The sequence below is a fragment of the Anabrus simplex genome, chromosome X (genome assembly GCF_040414725.1).
Source record: "Anabrus simplex isolate iqAnaSimp1 chromosome X, ASM4041472v1, whole genome shotgun sequence".
NCBI lineage: Eukaryota > Metazoa > Arthropoda > Insecta > Orthoptera > Tettigoniidae > Anabrus > Anabrus simplex.
In genome coordinates, this window is record NC_090279.1 from 15,097,921 (window position 1) to 15,121,414 (window position 23,494).

Consider the following 23,494-nt stretch of genomic DNA (forward strand, 5'->3'; position numbering starts at 1 on the left):
TCACATCACCTGTTTGAGCGGACTATAGTATTGCGCTATGCAATATAAGGTACTAAGGAAAAGAAGATTTATTCCTGTCATTCTTATGTAGCACTCTAGATAATTTCCTTACCAATGTAATACACACACAAGTTGTTATGTTCAGGTCTAGACACACAGTCTTACTAATAAACATCCTTATACACTTGTTTAACACTTGAATACACGTCCATGGCCACTTTTTCTGGTTAGGCCGATCTGTATATAAATCTGAATTTTATCGGTTGAAACAGGTAAATATCCAGTTATGCATAGTATTTCAAGCCGCATCTAATGCCGTTAACAAAAATAATGTAAAAAAAAGGAATCGAGTGTGAAAATATTAATATAAGGGAAAGTTACTTCAGATAAAAAATCTTCATAGCATGGAACCTACTATGTCATAACTCCCATTTCATCTTCATTAAGTTTTCAATTATTTCACAGGTGGTAAAGAAACACTTCGGCTCAACGTAGATAAGTTTGATTTTAAATTTGAATGATAAAATATCAGTACGTGTCATTCCTTACACTCATGTTCAGAAATTAGTGTGCGCAAGCACGGAAACGTCAGTCGCAGGCCAATGTCTTTACTATTAACTCTACATTGAGGGGAGGGGGAAAGCAAGGCAAATGGTCTCCGGATACGGAAGTTACTTTTTTAAAAACCTCAAGTTTTTATCTCGCTTAGTTCTTAATTTGTGACAGGAAGAACGTCTCGTTTGTTTAGGTTTCACGCGTGACACTGCTGGCTGGTGATGTGCCAGTAGAGATCTCACATTCAGTGTGCATTTAAATCTCCAGACAGTCGTATGCACTGCAGTGTTCATTTTATTAGCAGTACAATACTGATGAAATAAAAATCAGTGATTAATGAACTCTTCAGGACAAGTGGATTGTGGTTGTGAAGTTTTGTGTAATTTCAGAGTGCGTGCTTTTGCGTGGGGCTTTTTAGTTCATAGAAAAAAGGCAGAAGCCTGCACAATGGATCTTCAAAATAAGCAGAAACATTCCATAGTAATAATTGTCACTTATAGTAATTACTAACCACTTTCCTCGCTCATGTCCATAGTGCTGTGAGAACTTGAATTTCGCAAGATATGAAGCCGCCTCTAGGATCTTTAATTAAGTCATTTCTGGCTGTGTTAAGGAGAATTCGAGCGTGGGCCTTCGTAAATCGATATTTAATTTTAAAACTTCCGTCACTCCACCTCCTACAGTGTTTTATTTTACGAACATTTCCAGCCTCCATAATCACAAAATGTTCTGTCTTCTACTACATCTTCACAATATCTTGGAGATCATCAACGTTGTTTTCCGTTCTTTCAATGTTTGCTCAATGGATGAGTCGGATGTTTCACCACGATTATATTACTGCAGATAAACTGATCACTCGTTTCTCTTTCGTCACTCGGTCCTGGTCTGTACAAGTAATTCAGCGAATAACTATAACAGACGTATACACGGGAAGCTTATACACGGTTCATTAGTAACAAATTGCATATCAACGATATATAAACCTTGTATAAAAGTATGTTAATTTATTAGTAAGACTGATAAATATTAAAACATTAAGACCACTGTCGCTTCCTTTCGTTCCTAGTCATTTCCTATGCCATTATCCCGATGAAACCTGTTCATGGCAGTTCTGACATCAGCTGCCCTGTTAACGACAGTGAAGACTGGAGTTGGGATCATGGCTGAATCTTGATGTACGCCACTTTCAGCAGGGAAAAACGAACTAGATTCCTCTTTCGTAGAGGGACGGACATATCTTCCTTAGTTTGGAGGTAGCACATGTTCCATCATCTTAGTCATTAAAAGCAATACAGTTCACATTTTGGCTGGAGAGTATTAAGTACTATTACATTAACAGTACTCTCAATAGTCGAGAAACAAATTAAATAGGTAATATGTTAACTGGTGAGCAGCTCAACAATAGGGGCAGGGTGTGGTCGGATCACACGGAAGAACGTCGGTTCGATTCCTCGTCAGGAAGTCGACACATTTCAGAAAATAGATTTCCTTCTCCGGAAGTGCACATTGCCCTGAGGGTCGCTCAGTCTACACCAGGTTAATTCCTTGGGGTAAAGGCGGCCGGGCGTAGAGCTAACCACTCTGCCCCACCAAGTGCCGAGGTTACGTATAGTGGACTGTACGTCCGAGCTGATAAGTGGTGTGGAGGGAGAGAGGAGGAGAGGACAGCCGGTCAGTACATAACACTAGAGTAGTTCAGTCGACCAGTTGGATGACATGCATATTGCCTATCCCGGTCTTCGGCGAGGGGAACTTTTGCGCCTTCTGTATTTGAAGTCGACCTCCGACCAGACTACTAAGCAGAATCGAACGGTAGAGAAGAGAGGCACGATGAAGTATTTATGAAGCAATTGTGATCAGTGGAAAAAGGTAAATGAACATGTAAACGGCCTATGAGATATATTTAAAGCGATTCTCGAGATGTTTAAAAACAGGTATGTGACTTTCATGGTGAAAAGAAAGAGTTGCTATGGCCCACTATAATATAACAGATAATAAAGTAGTTTAGGAAAGAGGTGCAGGTCAGAAAATCTATTTATCAATTAGAGTGAAGAAAGCACAGACTGCTGGATTTTTCTAGGAAAATTAAATTACGAAAAGAGTCATCTAAGGAAAGCATAAAGGGTTGGTTACTTGCAAGTCATGAGAATGTTAGTGAAAGTGTTGAGGTATATTCCAGGGATCATGAATGATCAAAGGTAGTGTCCTGGTACAGGTGGTGACTAATACTAGCGACGGATGGAAATTAGCGTATAATAATAAAGATCCTTACATGAGAGATATTAAGAACTAAAGCTGAAATTGATAAGGAACCAGGGAATACATAAAGAAGGTAAAGGGTCGGGATATAGTTGGGTATCTGAAGTACTGATCTGATTACAGTTTGCAAAAGGGAACAATACCAAATGCATTGAGACTTGTAATGTGCAAAGTATGGGTTGGTTAACATAATGTGGGTAATTAGATGTCAGTGACATGTAAAGCGTGGGAAATAATTATTCCCAATTATATTTAACAGAGCAGTTGTCAGGATAAATGGCAAGATATCTGAAATCTTCAAGGCACAAAGGGGCGTTCGCCACGGCTCTATATTTTCCTATTGGTGGCAAAAAGGTATCGAATCTCCGATATGCAGATGACACTGTATTGATTGCCATGGCTGAGGCAGAAATGACAGAGCTTTCAGACCGCGTCAGAACTGAGAGCATCAGTTTGAGTTTGCATATCAACACGCAAAATACAAAAATTTTGGTAGTTTGTAGGCCTGGCAAGCTGAACAAACTCAGTGCCTTCAGCGAAATGGAAATGTTTTCTGAAATGTTTTACCTGGGTGTCATTATAACTAGCAATAACAGCTGTGAAATAGAGATCAGGAGAAGGATTGCCAGTTATCTCATATTTGGAACGATCGCTACATTTCTGTAAAGCTGAAGATGAGACTCGTACAGACACTGGTACTCTCTGTCTTCTCCTATAGTGCTGAAACGTGGACCTTACGAGCTTCACATTTGAATAAGATCAAGTCTTTCGAGAAGTGGTGCTGGAGAAGAATGCTTCGCATTCCTTGGACAGCATTTCCAATCTACAACTACATCCTCAAGGAGCTGAACATCAGTACCAGGTTATCGGCAAAATGTCAACAGAGGATTCTCCAAATCTTTGGTCATATTATGCGTCGTGGAGAAGGAAACCTTGAAAAGCACATAATCTTGTGAAACGTGCCTGGAAAGAGGGAGCGTGGGCGAGCACCTATACGCTGGACATGCAACAAAGACATCGTTCATACAATCTACCGATACAGCAGAAGACCGTGGAGGATGGAGACGGATACAAAGACATATCTTCAGAGAACACGATCCTCAGGATTGAGGGACCGATATAGACAGACATATTTAAGATGACATGTGGATGAGGACTCCCTTGATGTTAGTTGACAGTTCTGTTATTTCCTAAAACACCATTTACCGGGGAACCATTACAATCATTTCCCTTACGATTACCTCTTGTTTTGCTATTAAGCCTGTTGATAGGCTACGTGCTGTGCAGTGAGGGCTCGTGAGGGATCACACAGACGACAGCAGAACTAAACTAAACGAAAATAAATTAATTCGTAGGTCAAGACCCTTCACTGAACATTCACGGTCTTCGAAGACGCTGAACCGCCAGAATTTTGTCCCGAAGGTGTTCGTTTACGTGGCAGTAAATGTACCGAGACGAGGCTGACCGGACTGAACCGGGTTTGAACCCAGAAAATTGAGTTCTCTACAGTAACTAATAATCTCAGAATACAGTACGTTGTATAGTATATAAACCAAGAATATTGTATAGTAAATAATGAACAGAGATTACATTACGTTGTATAGTAAATGCACAGTGTATTGTATAGTAAATAGTGATCTCACAAAACAGTACGTTGTATAGTATATAAAACAAGTATATTGTACTGTAAATAATGAATACCGAATACAGTACGTTGTATAATAAATGAAGAAAGTGTATTGTATAGTAAATAGTGATCTGATAATACAGTACGTTGTATAGTAAATACACCAAGTGTATTGTATAGTAAATAATGATCTCAGAATACAGTACGTTGTATAGTATATAAACCAAGCATATTGTATAGTAAATAATGAACATAGACTACAGTACGTTGTATAGTAAATGCACCAAGTGTATTGTATAGTAAATAGTGATCTCAGAATACAGTACGTTGTAGAGTATATAAAACAAGTATATTCCATAGTAAATAATGAATACCGAATAGAGTACCTTGTATAGTAAATGCACTAAGTGTATTGTATAGTAAATAGTGATCTCAGAATACAGTTCGTTGTATAGTAAATGCACTAAATGTACTGTATAGATGACAGTGATATCAGAATACAGTACGTTGTATAGTAAATACACCAAGTGTATTGTATAGTAAATAATGAATACAGAATAGAATACGTTGTATAGCAACGGTTACGGTAAGAATATCAGAGAGAGAGAGAGAGAGCAGAGTCCATATCTATATCCATAATGCAGAATTTTCTGTTGTATGTGTTAGAGATTTTCATTTTCTTAATCTGGCATTCAAGAGAGAGATCAGTGTAGGAATACATCAGGGTAATAGAGACTTTTTATAGTGGTTATATGTTTGTGTCATAAAATTAACGCTGTATTGATTCATATGTAGACAGCACATGAAATAAGAAGTGTGGTAGTTTTTTATTCTTGTGGTAATCAGAGATCAGGGTTCGAAATCCATGTGATGCATGTATTAGAGATTTTTATTCTAATCCCGAACAGAGAGAGATCAGTGTTGGAATCCGTGATTATTCATTCTGTCACGGTGACTGTTGTGTTTGCGTCATAAAGTTGATGTTATATTCGCAAAATAAAGAGGCAGAGAGGGGTAGTCAACATCATCTGCCTGCATGACAATTTTTGTTGTTTTTGCAACCCCATTTGAAGAAGAGGCCTAACAATGAAAATACATACATAAGCAAAATGAAAACAAGTCATAATTACTCACCATGAGGCAGTAGCACAAAATACAACGCGTGAAGGGCCAAAACATGAAGGATAAAAGGACTGGATCTTAAAATTAACGCTTGAAAATTTGCCAGGTCAATATTACTAACTACTAAATAAGAAGCGAGATTAAAGTTAAATTAAAAAAATTACTTAATAAATTAAGCTTTACATTTCATTATACAGTATATATATGTACAATTAAATATATTTTTGAAAAACAATAACGCAATGAAAATTAAATAGTGAAATAATACTTCATAATGAATTTTATGTAGACATAAATGAAGCTGATACCAGCATTGGCTTCTTTAAGGAATTACATATTTGGAGGGCTTGAAAACTTTTATCCTTAATAATCTGGTAAACAATGTTTAATTAAAATACTGAAGAGCTAGAATATTTTAAAAAATAGGTTGCAACCAATATCATGTATAAATACTTGAACCATAAATACTTGATAATTAGTATACGGGCCCGCAACTACTAACACTGCTTAGAATTGATATTTGCTACACTTCCCAGATTAACACACAAGGACACACATACTACAATCGACTGTGGCTCCAACCGCGAATAAATATTACACAATTAAATGACAATAAATATATAGCAGAAAGCTTTCCCAACCAAGTCAAGCATTACAAGGGAAAAATAAAATAAACGTTCCACACTTAACAACAGAAAACGGAAGCAAACAACAGAAGCTAGTCGTTACCGACGCCAAGCCATCATCCCGTAAAAGTCGCCAAGCCACCAAAATTAAAAATGTGTCCATCAGATAAGATAATATGACACATTATGTAATAATAAACGAAGGCAAAGGCCCCAAACAATGGATAGTATGTGACAAGAAAACGTCAACAGAACGGCATATATTAGCTTAAATGTCGACCAACAAATTTAAATTTTTTGCAGACTCGATGTTATTAAAAGCATAGTAAGAATAATTATAATTACAGTTTTGGATGATAGTACGAAATTACTTTTAACTTTTAAACAGTTCGCCAAAAGCTTAGATAATATTGAATGGAGGGGGCTTTGGATAACGCCAGATGTATACGTGAGGTGTTTCAATTAAAGTCGAGAACAACGCAAAAAACGATCCGATACAAATCGTCAGGCAGCAAACGCAATAGCAACACAGTTAGAAGGCAAATTCAAACAAGCAAGAAAATTAGGAAGGAAAACACACATCAAAATTAAAAAAATAATAATCACGAAGAATGAATCAATGACAATCAAGCACGAACGATAAGACAATAAATTTAAACAACTCACACAAAACACAACCTCATAGACGCATCACTAGCGATTCCAAATTCCAACATAATTTAATTATATTTACATTTAGAAATTTAGTACATAACCAATACGAGAACATTTTGTTTACCAAAGTTCACAACCGACGTTGCCAAAAAGAACACAGTTCAATTAAATAAAGAAATGTTGTCGATAGGATCAATAAGATTATAGGCCAAATTCACGGTAAGATTTCTTACTTCTAATCATCCGCGGTCTTATAAGATCTGCCGTAATAATTATGATTTTCCGGTACTTACATTTTGTAACGGTCGACACTCACAATACTTTCTATTTACACAAATAAATCAAACTTTAGGTTGGAGCTCACAGATATATAAGAAAAAAGACACAAAGGCGTAGCCTTAGTCGCCCCATACTTAACCAGGAGTATTCCACTCCATTTGTAACACGCTCCGGGTATCCCAAAATGTCTTCCCACGGACAAGGCAGAACACAGCCATCTTTGAAAGGTGGCACTTAAGCACTTTATGTAGCAGGAGAGTTTGGATGCCTTTTCCTCTCATTGGTAAGTTTAAACATCATTCTCAGAAACGTTAAATTTACTTTTGTTTTCTTTCATAACTAAAACATTTTTGAGTTATCCTGATGAAAATTTGTATGCGTATTGTGACATTTTAGGTCTATTGTAATTGGCAGTGAATTTTATGTGACCGGACTGTACGCCATGTGTTCCGCGCAGAATCTGATCGGTTTACCACGCAGGAACATTTTGCAACTATGGCGCTCATAGTAAGGTACCTTTTGTTCATCCACACTCAATTCTCTTTCAAAAATCCCGAACTGTTGTAAAGATTCATTCACTGCCTGAATGAGAGGTCTCACTTTTACCATTTTGTCTCCAGGTGTCAGGTCTTCATTGTTGGCAACATGAATGTTTCTTTCCATCGCCTGAAATTTGTTACGACTCATTTGCCTTGAAACAAATGGAACAGAAACATCTTCTGCCTTTGACCAATACAATTTTTCTCGTGATAAAGAAAGATATCCGGACATAAATATTATTCCAAAATTTTTTTGCACATCTGTTTATCACAGTAAAAGTTAGCCTTATTTTATATGCGTATCTTTTCATTTCCCTTACAAACATGTCCAAAATACGATTATTGAAAAAATAACGGAATAGGGAAAACGGCTCCAGTCCTACAAGGTGAGGATGACTTTGTTCCAACTGTCAAGGAGTTTCTTGTAGATTGGCTATGTATTTTTCCGACTTCATCCATTGCGGTGTAATTCTCTCTCTCTTGCCTTTACTACTTGCCGTTTTACTGGAAATGCGTGGAACTTTTTCAGACCTAGCCCTCTTAGAATGCGATTCACCGCCATCATCAATATCATCTTCAGTAGCATGGTGTAGTTCCACCTCTCCACACACTTCTGTAGGCAGATCTTGCTCATCGGTGCATGTTACGTCATCGTCACCAGCTTCATCATCTGTCAAGTTCCCATCTCCTCCTTCAGGGGGCATTATAACAATATCTACTTCACCCTGTAGATTGTCATTTTCTAATTCTTCTAAAATCTCTTCAAGTTTCAGGAATTTCTTGAAAGACATCTGAAATAAGAGAGAAACGAACTTATATGAAAAACGTGAAGTGAAGCGGATGTTACATCGAACCAGTTATATGTACGAAAAAGTCATAGAAGTTTTACTGATTAAATCCGGAGAAAATGAGCATTGATAATGCGTTTGAATTTCTCACTAATCTTACTAATACAGATATTCAAATTTGATAAATGTTTAGGTTGTCAGTGGAAATGTTACTGTGTCATACAGGAAATACACTATATGCAAGGTCCCATTGTTCCCATTTGGGAACAACAAAAATGAATCCTTTACCATCCCCCCATGTATCGTGTTCTTAATATTTACTTTGGTACATTGTAAACTCCAGAGATAAAAAACATATTTGTCACTGATTTTTTAAACAAATATTATAACTTACTTCAAACGTAAGTAAGAACGAAGTCTGAAGACATTCGGCTGCAGCATGAATATACAACAACAAAATGACTGATGTCGGTACTGTATAAAACCTGGAACAGAGTTGGAACTCTCAAACGGAATTCAACACTAGGCGCGAGTAACAATAGAACAGCCTTAACTTAGCTTATTGTTTCCTGACAAGAATAAGAAATCATGTTCCGATTTGGGAACAATTGGATCAAATAGGTTAACAAGATATTAGGGGACATGTTAATTACAACGCCGAGGAATTCAGGACGTCAATCGAATCACGAGGTATGGCGTCAGAGCTCAGAATATAGGTGGCGAACCGAACTAGGATTTTCTTACTCTTGCTTATCTACTGGCTACGCGTGTTTCTCGGAAGCTCACTACGCAGGGAGGTCTTTTATAGACCTGGACAGCTGTTACTTGCACCACGAGGAGAACAGTGTCATTTCTTGGCAGTTTAACAGACCATCTACAATCATAAGAGACGTCAATGGTGTCTGGGAAGAAAGTTCGTATCATTACATGTCAACTTTGAAACCACGAGTGGGGAATTTGTACTAACATTTTTGTAAAAGTTTCAGTGAACATCAAGCAGTACCAGTTCGATACCGGTCAAGGCAATGAAGACCTACAGTAAGAAATTCGTGTGCCCCGGAGAGACCGCCCACATCAGGATGCAGTACTAAAAGACGGGACCAATGCCGACAGCGTCCCAATGCCATGAATCCAGCCTAGGAGACCAGGGTCAACAAGACATCCAAGTTGACATTACATTTATACTGGGTATTATCTGTTCTATGTAGCTGTAATAAGTAGTTAACTTTCTTCTTGAAGGGATTATTGATTGAACAGTAGTTTGAGTAGATTTCTAGTATCTTTACCATGTCATTTTCTTGTGTTATACGACGTTGAATTTGTATTTTATCCTACTATTCGATTTTAAAGTGCGTGATGACGGTATGTCAACATCATCGACCACGCGGGTTTCAATAAGTCATGTCATCGGACAACTATCTGATTTAAATATCAGCCATCAGCTAACCTTTAAGGAATTTTACGTTTCCATTCAATTACTATAATACTGAGGATTGTGTACGCGTGATATTTTTATTCTTCGGAATTTATTTCTCCTATATTTTACCGAAAGTGGTTGCCACGTTTTTTATGAGGGAGCAGGCTCATCTGACATATTAATGCTACGCTAACGATACAGATTGCTTTCTCTTGGATCCGATTTCATACTCTTAAGGGAGGATATTGTCTGATTGTTATATTTACGTGAGGTTCCAGTCATTTATGAGAATTTTCCCGTGATATTTTTGACGGATGTGGCGAATTATTTTCGATATTGTACCTCTCACGTTGTGCCACGTGGAGAAATGTTGCATGGATTATGGTGATTTTATGTGCTATTTCGGCGCGAATCTTCGCGTCTCTATGATCAGAAGCACATGCAATCTATTTTCTGTGATGTTGTGTGCAACGATGAATGGATATTTAGGAATAATTGATCGTCATTTTTGATGTATTAGCGAGTAGTTGTTTTCGTGAGAGAACCATGGGCAATAGCGTCTTCATAAAATATTATTGAACCACGAGGTAAACCACATGTCTTCCTACAAAATAAAATTGAGCGTATGAGATTGTCAGAGCCTTTTGTCATACTGCATGAGCGTCATCGCAATAATGTCAAAATCGTGGCTGTGTAATATTACTCGATGCCTAGACATTTGATAAATTTTGGTAACGTCCTGAGTTCGATGTAGATATTGACGATATTATCAGTCACCATTACCCAGACTATTTGTACCTGATGGATTATTTCTATGTGCAAGCCATTATTTACGGGAGTCTTCCATTTCCATAAAATGGACCTATAACGTGTGGACGTGTGTGTATATTTGTAAAATAGTACCCTTAGTTGTAGTTGGTTCCAATTCTTTCCTTGGTGGATGAGGGTAAGGGGAGACTTATTACGTGCATTTTATTTTGTTATTTCCACAGGTTGAGTGATCTTATTTTTGTTATGAATTTTTGATGTGTGTGTTACCACCGTTGTTCTGAGTTTCGGCGTTGAGTTAAGGTCATGACACATGGTTAAAATTTAATTTAATTTTTTTCCACTTTCTTGCTTACTTTTATCACGTAAAGTCACGTTTATTCTGAGGTTACACTGAAGAGATAATCACTGAAAGGTCGCTTTAAATTGGAGAAATAATTAGCAAGTGAAATTAATTTTTTAATTATTAATTTTTTGTATTTCATCTTTTTGACCAGTCATGTAACTTAAGCATTTAAAATCTTGTTTCAGAATTTCCGGCATGATTTGAAATGCGTACGAGCATAATTCTCTAACAAAATCAAATTTAACATTCAAATAATATTCGATAAAATATGACTTTTATGAAAACAATGTGTGCCAGAATTAATAAGAATTCATTAACATGTACCATCTCATTTGCTTTAATTTTTGGATGTACAGCAAGAGTTAACGTAAAATTAAAACTTTTAGTGATCATCTCACACAATCATAATTCTTAGAAGGACGGAATTATTTTGTAATAAATCATCCACCATTAATGTGTATTTCGACGGTTCATTATTTACTGATATCTGTCCATTTCCTTGATCCACACCATCTTTTTGTGGAACATGTCAATCCCTTACTGAGCACTCCTGAGGGTGTCTTATGTTTCTAATGTGTTAGTCGTGGCTTAAACGGGCAGAATATGTAGTTTTTGCTTCTTAACGAATGAACTAGAACCATTGCTCTAACTTTTGTTTTGGGTATTTTTTGGGGAGATAATACTTCAAGAGAATGCCAAAAAATTAAACTACTCCAATCAAAAAGGGAGAATAAATATTATTTCAAAGGATAACCTAAGGATCTTAGTTCACATTGTTAACACAAGCATTGTAAATATTCTAAAACAATCATATTCCAGTAATATGAAAATTTGTAGAAATTATCAAGGAAAAGCATAATGAATGTAGAAATTAGTCCAAAATTTTGAAAATTAATTTTTATTAACATGGGACAATTACAAGTGTTCAAACGGAATACTAAAGAAGAAGGACAGTACTATGAGTGTGTGAAATTTCATTTCAACAGAACATAGTGTTACAGAGAAATAAAAGGTTAAATGTTGTAGATTATTATACTTGTAAAAGTGTACCTTCCCCCTTACCCCATTTTTTGTGTTCTATCATAACAGGAGCATTGTCGGAGCAGAAAGCCGCACAGTTTTCAGTTGGTATGTTATGAGAGTTCAGCTGTGTTTACATCAGCTTACTTATGTTTCGCCCTGTTGAGTCGCCTTCTAACGCTGGTATGGATAGCACAATGCTCACTACTTTTCCCTGAGGATTATCGGAGAATGTAACAACAATAGGATTCAACTTGGCATTCGTATTATTTCTTCCATCCGTTGTCAAAGAAAATGGTCCGTTCTGAAGGCACTTAACTTCAGATGATGCATTTTTGCCATTTTATTTACAAAGCATGTCGTTTTCGTGCGACCACAATTGTATTTCTTTGCAACTTCTGATGTGGGAAACATCTTAAATAAAGCATCAGCATGATCAGCCGCACTTAAAGGCACATTGCATTCCACCAAAAAAGGAAGTAAACAGAAACTCGGCCCTAATTACGTCACTGTCAACGTCTCCAGACTTGGCAAAAATGTTGTTGATTTTCTTGTTATCTTCCTTCGATTTAACGTAACATAGGAGTTTACCGCACTTCACACGATCACCTAAATCATTTCTTCCACCGTGTGCAATATTAATATCACACCCACATACAGTGCAAAGGCAAATTTTTCTACCTTTCTTGATTTTAGTAAGCACGGAAAGCAACATAATATGATTCTTCAAATGTCTGGAAATACTGTATCTTGTCGGATTTATACATGATAATCTACAAAAGGAATATAGTGTATGAAAATGTTCGAGAAAAATCTCTCTAGATCCACTGAAACATCGAAAGGAACCTGGATCACTGAATGTCACATAAAATTATAACATAAACACTCAAGGCAGGCAAACACTTCATTAAAATATGGCAAATCACACAAAGTCTTAAACCATTAAATGAACACGACGCCAACCTCGTGAACGAAGAATATGCACATGGTAAGGACATACACACGTGGAACGAATGCAAATACTCATCTTCATCTTTATAATTTAATGGGCTGTGCGAATAGCGGTATATGCAGTCAATGGAGCGAGTATAATTAGTCCAACGAATACAGTGAACTGCGAGGCACTAAATTATAACAAAAAACTCGAACATTTCATTAAAGTATATCATAACCTCAAAAGGCCAACAAACAACAACAATCACGTGGTCAAAAAATATAGGTTAAATCACAACAAGCGAATGGAGCGGAACAAAGAATTTGCAGAGCAGAGTCCGTCGACACCTAAGATTCACTCGGAAGAACTGTTATCCTGGCTTTAAATGCAATTCGATTAACGACACCAACATCACATAGTAAAAAATACCGATCATATCAAAGAATGTGTTATCGACTATCGTGGATTTGCCTTCGACCAAGACCGAGCATGCTTCGACCCACGCAAACAATCGATTGTACGGAAGTGGAGCAATTATCGAATATTACCATTTCGGATTTACGTGAAAAATTAGAAGAGTATGGATCATTGGTACCAGCCAGGACTCTGAGACGAGAGCTGTTTTATGCTGGAATGAGAGCAAGACGACCTCAATAAAAACCGAGGATTACCCTTGCTATGGCTGGAAAGAGGTTCCGGAATTGGGCATCTGATGACTGGAAACAGGCAAGTCCATGAAAATTCCTGTAATTCGTAAATATAATTGATTAGTCCATGTTCACCCAATCTGACTGATGTAACCGTACACCACAATACAAGTATGAAATTTGTATTTGAAACTGTACAGCTTATTGCATTTAATGCTACGCTTACTGATTTTATTTATTTCCGGTTTGTCTTATTGACGAATCGGAATTCAGGTCGAAGAAGGGACAAGTCAATATGTTAGAAGGAAAGGAGGAGAAGAATTCCATCTACGCTGTGTGAAGCAGAGAGTGAAGCATCCAACTTCAGCGATGGTCTGGAGTGCGCTTTCTTGGTACGGAGGTGGACGAATATATATTGTAGAAGGAACTATGAGACGTGAACAGTACAGTATTAAGAACCCGTTCGCTACCTCAGGTTCAAGAGTGGTTTGGCCAAAGTGATATATTTTTAATCATGATGGGACTCGTTGCCATAAAGCGAAGGAAGTAATTTGATTTTTAAGAGGAAAAATACGAATGTGCTTGATAGGCCTAGAAACAGACCAGACATGAACCCCACAGATAATCTTTGGGCGATAGCAAAGAAAAATCCGAAAAACAAATCAAACAAAAAATGGCCTGATTGAGAAGCTCGTTCAGATCTGATTTCATGATGACGATTTAAGGAGTCAGTGTAAAATAATGATTGAGGGTACGCCCAGTCGATTGAAGTCACTCACGAAAGCTGAGGGGATGCATACCAAGTACTAAAGTCATCAACTTAAAAATGGTAACATCATATGTGTTCAATTTTCAATTTTTTAATATCTACTCTAAAAATGTGGCCACGTCTATATAGTCACCCATTTAGCCACTATTTCATTTTGCCCACCTGCACTAAATTTTGTCAAGCTCTACCCTAACAAATCCTAAGATATGTCAATCGTGATACCTTTCACCTCCTGAATCTAATATATCTTGCTGGAATGTACAAGATAAGCTTCAGTGAAATAATGTTTCTGAAGCTTAACGAACCAGTTGGTAATTTCGTAAATGTGTATGATATATTCAGAAATATTGCATTCCAAGAGCTTGCATACAACACCACTCAAGACGACTAGTGAGTAATTATTGGCTGCTACGTTAATCCCTCTTTCATCTGGTATAGCTGCTTAATACATACACTAACCAATTAAGCACTACAGATTTGGTTCTATATCTCAACGAATTGACTTTCGTATATGCCCAGACATGTTACCAATCGCAGCAGCATTTCTAGTTTTCAATATTTGTTTCTTATTTTCAATATCTTCTTTTATCGAAGGTCCATGTGAACACTGCAAAGTAATTTCAAAGGATTGGGTGAAACTATCAACTGCCTCAGGTACTGCAAAAGGACATGACATACCATTAGTAACATATGCTATGTCTCACGAGTGACGGGTGCTATGCTCATTTGCTGGTGAACGGTGTCTCTTTTACGTGATGCAGGACTGCGATGCCCATCGACTAATGGAGTATACACATATCCATGTTGTATAATTGCTACTCCATACCTTTCTCAGTCTGTCGACATTCAACACGGTACACAGCAACAGGACGTAGTACCATGCAGTATATTCCGGACATGAGATGTAGTGGCATCCTTCAGTCACAGAGTATGCCTCTGACTTCGCGTCATCTCATCCATGCTGCCTTTTTCATAATTCGCACTTCAACAACTACCCCACTAACAGAGTGTAGGCAAAATCCTAGATACCTGAATCAACTTGAATGGAGCCATTGGACGGTTCGGATGATTCCAGGTATTCACTCTTACCTTTTTCATTCTAAGTTTTTTTAGAAACAAGTATACTAATCTTCACATTGACCCTGCAGTCCGTTTCTGGGTTTATCAGAAAGTGAAACATCATCTGCATAAATTAGAGTTGTTTGAACACTCCTTTGCAGGTCCCATGTGGTGGTGTCCATGCTGAGGACAAAGGACCATGGGGACAGAGTGAAACATTGGCGTACACATCAACATTCACTGAGAAGCTCTCCGAGACGTTTGGCAACGCAACATACACAACCTCTCGTGCTCGTGTATAGCATCTTGATCCAAGTTATAAGCATTTCTGGAACACCATGGTCACGAGTGCAGACTAGATCACACGGTGTGGAACACGGTCGAAAGTCATTTCAAGATCAAGGAAGACAAAGTACACTGCCTGCGGATGTTCTAAGTGATTTTCAATTAGCATTCTGGCAGTGAGAATTGCATGAGTTGTTCCAGCACCCTTAATGAAGATGCACTGGTTAGCAATAATGCCGACGATTTCACGCAGTCACAAAGGTCTTCTCATGTGCAATTGGGGGCAATTTGGACGGTAATGTGCACATTCTGCTGGATCGTTATTTTGCTTAAAAATGGAACAAGGATGTTTGTAGCCCAATGACTGCGATCAGAGCCAGAGTCAAATCTGGCACTGAACACGCTTGTCAGCCAGTTGATAATGAGCTCTTAAAATGGCTAAAAATTCCAGAGGTTTCTGGAAGATCATCTCGTTCTAGCGCTTTTTCGTTCTTTATACTCTTAATGGGACTGTCGACATTTTTGGTGTGATGGATAAGATGGGTCTTAGCATCTGCAATACGGTGATGTGGGAATTCAAAGCAGGAAATCCCTACAAATATTTTTGACTTTTGAAGATTTCTTGTTTGTCCTGTAATCACTGGCCATTTTTGCCTCTAATGCACACAGAGTGCTCAATACATGTGTCAAGTTTGGTCAGCTGGAAAATAGTTCATTTCTCCTTCGTTTGAGTTCAGTGATGTACAGTGTTTATCAGAGCTATACCGAAAAATATCAAGGATGCTCTTCGTGTTATGTTAAGAATAATGGTTCAATCAGGCTGGCGGGGAAAATTATTATTTTTGAGAAAAGTAGGTAAAATTTTTACTGCCCGGTGCGCGATTCGAATTGACGAGCTGCTGCCGTGTTTCACGGAAGGAAAAGCAAGCACCAGATTGTTTCTCCTCTCACCTGTTTGTCGCAGTAATATTCTATATTAATTAACATGCTAGAAGATGCAAAGCTGCCGCGTCGCGATTGTGTATTCTTTCACTCACAACATTGTGAATTCATTAAGTACTGATAGAAGGAATCAACACGCCCAATGTTTTGATTACAGTAGATGTTCAATATGGCCCCCTCCTACTTTGGTGCACAGTTCACAATGGTGTAGTTGTAAGTGTCTTTGGTCTCTGTACAGGATGTGTAGTGCGTGGCGAACGGCTTGGAAAGCTGCTTGTATTCTTGGTGCACGTATGTCTTCTCTTTCTATGGGGTTCACATAGTAGTCAATTTGTGTAGAACAAACTGTAGACTGCCTACCGGAGCTCGGGACTATGCAAAATGAACGAGAAACTTGTGCATTCGCACCGAGCATTACCTCTGCCTCCCACTTTTCACTTCCCCTCCCCTTCCCTCTTCTTACACACAGCGGCTGACTCTCTGTCATAGCACATACAGCAAACTCGCCAATTTGAAATGCACGGCCGGAAGTAACAAGGTCACTTTACTTCCTCAAAAAGGTACATATCCTTAGCAATCCAACTGCATCATCACTCTCAATATCACACGAAGAGTATGCCTGATTTCTTTGTCAGTATAGTTCTGATACACTTCGTACACATGTCATTACAGTGAGTGCGACAGATTTCTTAGCCACACGTTCGGCAAAAACAATTCTGTCCCTGTGTTCTGGAGTCTATTTGAAACCCAGTTTATATACAGTATCTCTCTGTCTTTTTCTACAGCTCTTCTTGGACTGGAATCATCCATAAGAACGTTTGGATTTCAATGCAGTAGGAACTAGGTTATTTCGTACCCAAGTTTAGCTTCCACCACTTGACCTTCTCGGGGGTATTTATCCTTCCACCTGTACAATGCATTAAATCCTCTGTGACCACCTTATGCTGAGGTGGTACACAGACTACATGATATTCACATCGCTTCTTAGTCGGAGATCACGGTGCCGATCAGAGATAAGGTGAATTTGGTTGCTGCAGTCACCACAAGTATAGGTAATGAGATGATTGATGCACTTCTGAAGAACGTATTACCACTAAAAGCAAGACATTTGCTTCTGAAAACCAAAATATGGGTTCCATCATAATTTCACATACCGCAGGTATTACATCATTGCTGTTATAACCATAATTTGTGTGACCAACATGCGCATTAAGATCACCACAGATAAGTGGGAACTCATATTCTGGACACGCTGAAACTTGATCTCGTAGCTCTTGCCGATTCTGTTCCTTATGTAGGTCATCACAGCCGGATTGTGACAGAAAAAACACAAGCTCGAGCGAATGCAACGTCGATTGTAATTGACATAAGGCTGTCTGGATAGCACTGAACCTCAGCAACTCAATATTGTGGGCTTGCGCACACAATGAAGTCAACACCATTCCTGCTGGATGTAACCTGGTAGATAAGTTTATAGACATCTCTAACTTCATGAGATTTATGGCCTTTCCAAAGCAAGCAACATTATCTAATTAACATAGCTACTCTTCAATTCTAAACTGGACTTACATTATCCTAATTACAACAGGTTATTTGAAACAGTCGAATTCAAGTGGGAACTACATTTCTAGGGACATAATGTAATAATGAAGCAAGAATGATATTTACTAATAAAATAATCACACTACAATAATTCTCAGGTACATTTGGTTGTATCCTAATTACAATAGTTTAACTGACACAACAAATATTCGTAAACTATGAATCTATGGAACTAATGAGCCTGTAAATTTTCATTGACTACGTACATAACATTTAGTTCCCTTGGTTTTTGAAAGAGAATATAAGGTGAAAAGTTTGAATGAAATTATCAGTCAAAGAGCAGTGGTCAGTTGAAATCATAAATTTAAGCCCTACTAACGAAAGTTAATTAAACATAACATATGTCATATTGTTTTTAGGATGTTTTTATGATTTTACGATATCAGGCATTTCTCTTTCAAACCACACAGATAGGTCGTATGGCTATGATGAGCTTGAAAATGGCTAGGAGTGGGAAGGAAGCAACTGTGTCCTTAATTAAGGTACAGCCGCACCATTTGCAGCCCTGAAGATGGTCTTCCGTGGTTTCCCATTTTCACACCAGGCACATGCTGGGGCTGTACCTTAATTAAGGCCACGGCCGCTTCCGTACCATTCCTAGCCCCTTCCTGCCTCATCGTTGCCATAAGACCTATCTGTGTCGGTGCGACGTAAAACAAATAACAAAAATGAAAATGTGAAACCATGGAAAACATGCACTTCAGGTCTGTCGACAATGGGTTCGAGCCCAGCATCTCCCAAATGCAGGCCGATACGTACACGGCCAGTTGTCCAGTACCATAAAGAAGCAATTGCTTGAATTCCTTCTCTTCCAGTAATTGTTGTGAGAGTATCTTATTATGTAATTTCAAACATTACGTTAAAACATAAGTTTTTATTTTAAAAACTTGGTGTTCACAGTTCCCCAGATTTACATGCACCTTTGGACATAAGTTTTCATATACAGGTCCGAAATTTGACGATACATGGGGTTACTTTGGAAACGAAAAGAGTAAAATAGAATCGCAAATGCATCATCTTTCAAAATTCTAAGCAGAGCATGCTTTTTTCCCTTAAAGTCAAGGTGGGCTGCCTACCTATGCCCTTCGGTTCTAGGATCGAGGTAGCCCTTACTTCTTCGCAGCTTCTCCGCATGTCTTTCACCAAGAATCCATTTAAGAAATCAAGCTTCCCGGCATTGTAATTACGATAGACCTTGCCTCCAAGTTTATACTTATATTCTTGCAGCACAGTCCGAAGTAACCCCGCGAATGAACCCTACTCAGAAAAACTGCGAAAGACATGATTCTTAAGGTGATCAAGCTTACGCAAGTTGATCCTAACAGAACTTCAGTTACAGTAAAACACTCGAAAACAAGTCACTTCAACTAACATTTGTTGACAATGTGAACATTCAGTACCACACCATACAAGAAACAAATTCTCTCACTGAGAGAAAGAGAGAGACAGCAATCTAGAAATAGTTTTATCACAATAGTTCTATGAACTTCGACTGTCCTATATCAACACAGATCTATCCATATTAAGAAACAAGGTATACACTAGTTTGAAGATAAACCGACATCCAGAATAATCCAATGGAGTATTTGGAATTAATATTCAGAGAAGTGTAAGATTACACTAGTAAATTGCAGGGTATACGCTGTAAAGGGGTATCATGGATCACAGGTATTTGGGCATAGAGAAACGCTCATGGGTCAATTTATCTCGAAAAGGAAGTGATTAGGTTGGATCAAACACATTTCAATGACACTTGCGAGAATTATAAATTAACAAATTGTAAATTTAATGATTATCGTTATTTTACTGTAAAACCAATTACAGTATTAAAATTAACAGCTAAAAGATAGCTGAGCATCTCAGAAAAGTTAATTGTTAATAATGTATAACCACGGGACTCATACGAGAAATCTCGCATGTTTATAAAAGTTTTCAGTGGAGTAGCCGCTGGTGAACTAAGGAATACACAAATCAGTACAATATTCGACAGTCGTACTTACCACTTAATATAATCTTTTTTTACATTTATGATATCAACTTGAACGGAAGCAAATGCAAGTGCATTACTATACTGACGAATGTTCCGGAAGTAACTTTTGGTTTTACTATCATTCTTTTCTTAACTGATCATTACAGCATATCATAATGACACAAAACAGGCGTCCCAACGGCCAAATGTGAAGTGGACACCAATGATGGCGCGTATTTTCCTGCAGTTAACATTTTCAAGGCTAACACCGCCCGGAAAGTTTTGAGAACTCTTCACAAGACCAGTTTCGAACCATAATAATTTAAGAAGAAATGAAGAAAGTTTATAATTGTTTTCCAACTATTCACACCTTCTAGGCCGAGAACTGATAAAGGCATTGTGTAATCGACGCTCAACTTACTCAGCTCTTACTCTACTGCTTTCGTACTGCTCTACTTTAGAGCACAACTTCACTTCGCTTTCCCACTACAATTCTACAAGATATTCTACGCCAAGCGACGTTTATTAGCCAAGATGTGTTACAAAGGGAACACTTTATTTCGTCTTTTGCAAGACATAACCACTATAATATTAATTCCGGAACACGTGTGGTATGCATAAATCATCTGAACCCGCAAGTTAAGTGTCAACTGACATTTAAACAGGCATGGTTGGAGCACATATTAATATGCCATTTTAGTTTCAATGTGTGTGTCTGTGTGTGTGGGTGGATGTCTGTGCGCGTGTCAGAAAGCTTACTATTACGAGAAGCCTGCAAGACAAGGAACAAAGGAATCATTGTGCAGTTTGCAAGAAGAATCTCTAATTTCATCATGATGCACCTTGCAAGGGCTATTCCTTCCCGGAATGTGGAACTAAAAGGGGAGATCCCTCCACACCCTAAAGGGTGCTAAATGGACCAATCGTGAGACGTTGTAAGTCAGGACCTAATCAACTTCCACTCACAGGACATGTGCAATAGTATGTTCTAAAGAAATGGCTGGCCTCGACCCTCAGTTTCACGGCCCACTTTGATATCTCTGCGCACCACCACCGACTGGTAAATTGTGCCTGCGGCTCTCGTTGTCGCTATAAACCGAAGGTAATGGATCAGTTTGTCCTGAGCAGTGCAGTACCTACAGTACTGTACATGCTCCAGTGGTGTGCCAGGTACTGTCACTTTTATAGGTTGAATGACATATTTTCTTACGGTCACTAAGTTAGTATTTTTTGTGTTTAAACGCAGAACTTTGTTTGACCAATCAGTTTGCTAATATCTGTGGATCATCAGCAATTATTGCAAACAGAAAAGTATTATATGCATTATGCAGATTATTTATTACGATTCCATTAACAATGATGATATCCTGTTTTCCTTGCAGTGCTTAAGAAAAACACCCTTTCACAGCAGATATTGCAGAGGAGTTGAGTTATAACAGAGCCTTGCCTCATCCCTTGCTTAATTTCAATAGCATGGTTGTTGGTGTTATCAACATTAACAGATGAGGACTGATTTTAATACAGGTTGGCAACGGTTCGTATGTCTTTTTTATCCAGACTAGTATCTTATAGTTTAGTCAATTTAAGAGGTAACTGAAAAGTATCTAGGCAACTGGAAATAAAGCAACACCAAGACTAATCATTCTCTTGTGAAAGGAAACATGCTGTCTTTCCTGAACATAGATACCTTGATCATGAACAAGGGTTTCTAGTGTAATGTGGAATCCGAACCAGAAGGATGTCTTCTTAATTTAATGACTCCCACATTCCTTGGCCGGAACTCTATCCACAGCCAGCTCAGCGGCAATGATACTAGGCATTCATGCCGCCTGATCTTAGGTCAGCAATAACCTTACACCTGTCTTGGTCGAAATGAGCCTGTACTTTGTATCGAACTTGGATCTCATCATTTAAGGCACCTTTTGGGTGGTCCAGTGACAGAGAACACTAGCAAAAGATATGTGGAGCTACAGGCAAGAGACCAAGAGAATATAGAGTTTGGGTAAATGTGTGGCAAGGAAGATATTTTAAGATGTCGTTGGTGATGTGGGTCATCACTTCACTAGTGCCCGCTCCTAATGCTCGAGAGCTTCCGGAACCCTTAGAGATTGTCGGTATAGTCTTTCACGGCTAGTGTCTTCAGTGTATGCTGCGCTCGAATTGCGTTAGTATCTGCCAATGTTTCGCCGGAAACTGTGCGCAGCATTCTCAGGAATCCGCTCTGTATGAACGTCAGTAGTGTACACAAGGTGTGGTATCCAGTAAATGGAAGAGTAACCCGAAGTGGCAAGAAATTTATCTGAAAAGAAACATACAATACATTGTTGGTGTAGCTCCGAAGAAGTAGCAGATGGAAAGTGCCATGAAAGTGAGGATTTGGCAACGTTTGAGGCCGACGTGTGGAAAGGACGTGTTCCTACAAGCTGGGCTCAGCTTACCTCGCCTGTCCGTTATGTATAACAGAGTAACAGAGGAGGGACTGTTGACAACTTGGCCAAGTGTAGATCCTTCAAACGGCACTCGTCATACAACAGCCACGCCCAGAAATCTCCTGAGCTGTATAGATTACTTTCCTCATGATGGACCTAGAACTTGTGTAACAATTAGTCAAGTATATTCCATCTCTTCGTGAAGTGATAGTTATTATTATTATTGTTTAAATTGGCTAGAATCTACGTTAACGGCCCCTAATGGTACGAAATGTAATAAAAATTTTCAAGTCCAAAAATTCATCCACCGACCACAATTCAATTCTTGATTATGAATAATGAATGGATGAATTAGAAGGTAAAATTATCAGCAGCTCACAGTATTACAATTTACAAATAATTTCAAATCAATACTCCGATTCCAATTAAAGAAACACGACGACGAACAATGATTATGAACTTAAAACAATGGTATGTACTGACCAAGGTGCTGCTCCAAAGCACATCCCTGAATAGATGATATTTTTGTTGTAAATACAAGCCAACGGCCCCTCATAATGGTATGTATCCCTAGTAGAGCAGAACCATGTTCTTTATCATATAGCGGTACTAAAGTATACTCACGGTGTTCTTCACTGCGCACAGGTAATGCAGACTTATGGTGTTCGTCACATAAGGGCCCCAATCACACGCAATGCAAGAATGGCGTTCCTAACATAGTAGGTACTAATCAGAGGGACCCGTACTATCCCGTGGTGTTCCTAACATAGTGAGTACTAATCACAGGTAAACACCAGACCCGTAGATTCTGTCACAGTTCCGAATGGGGATATGAACATAGTTATCACAACGGCGAGC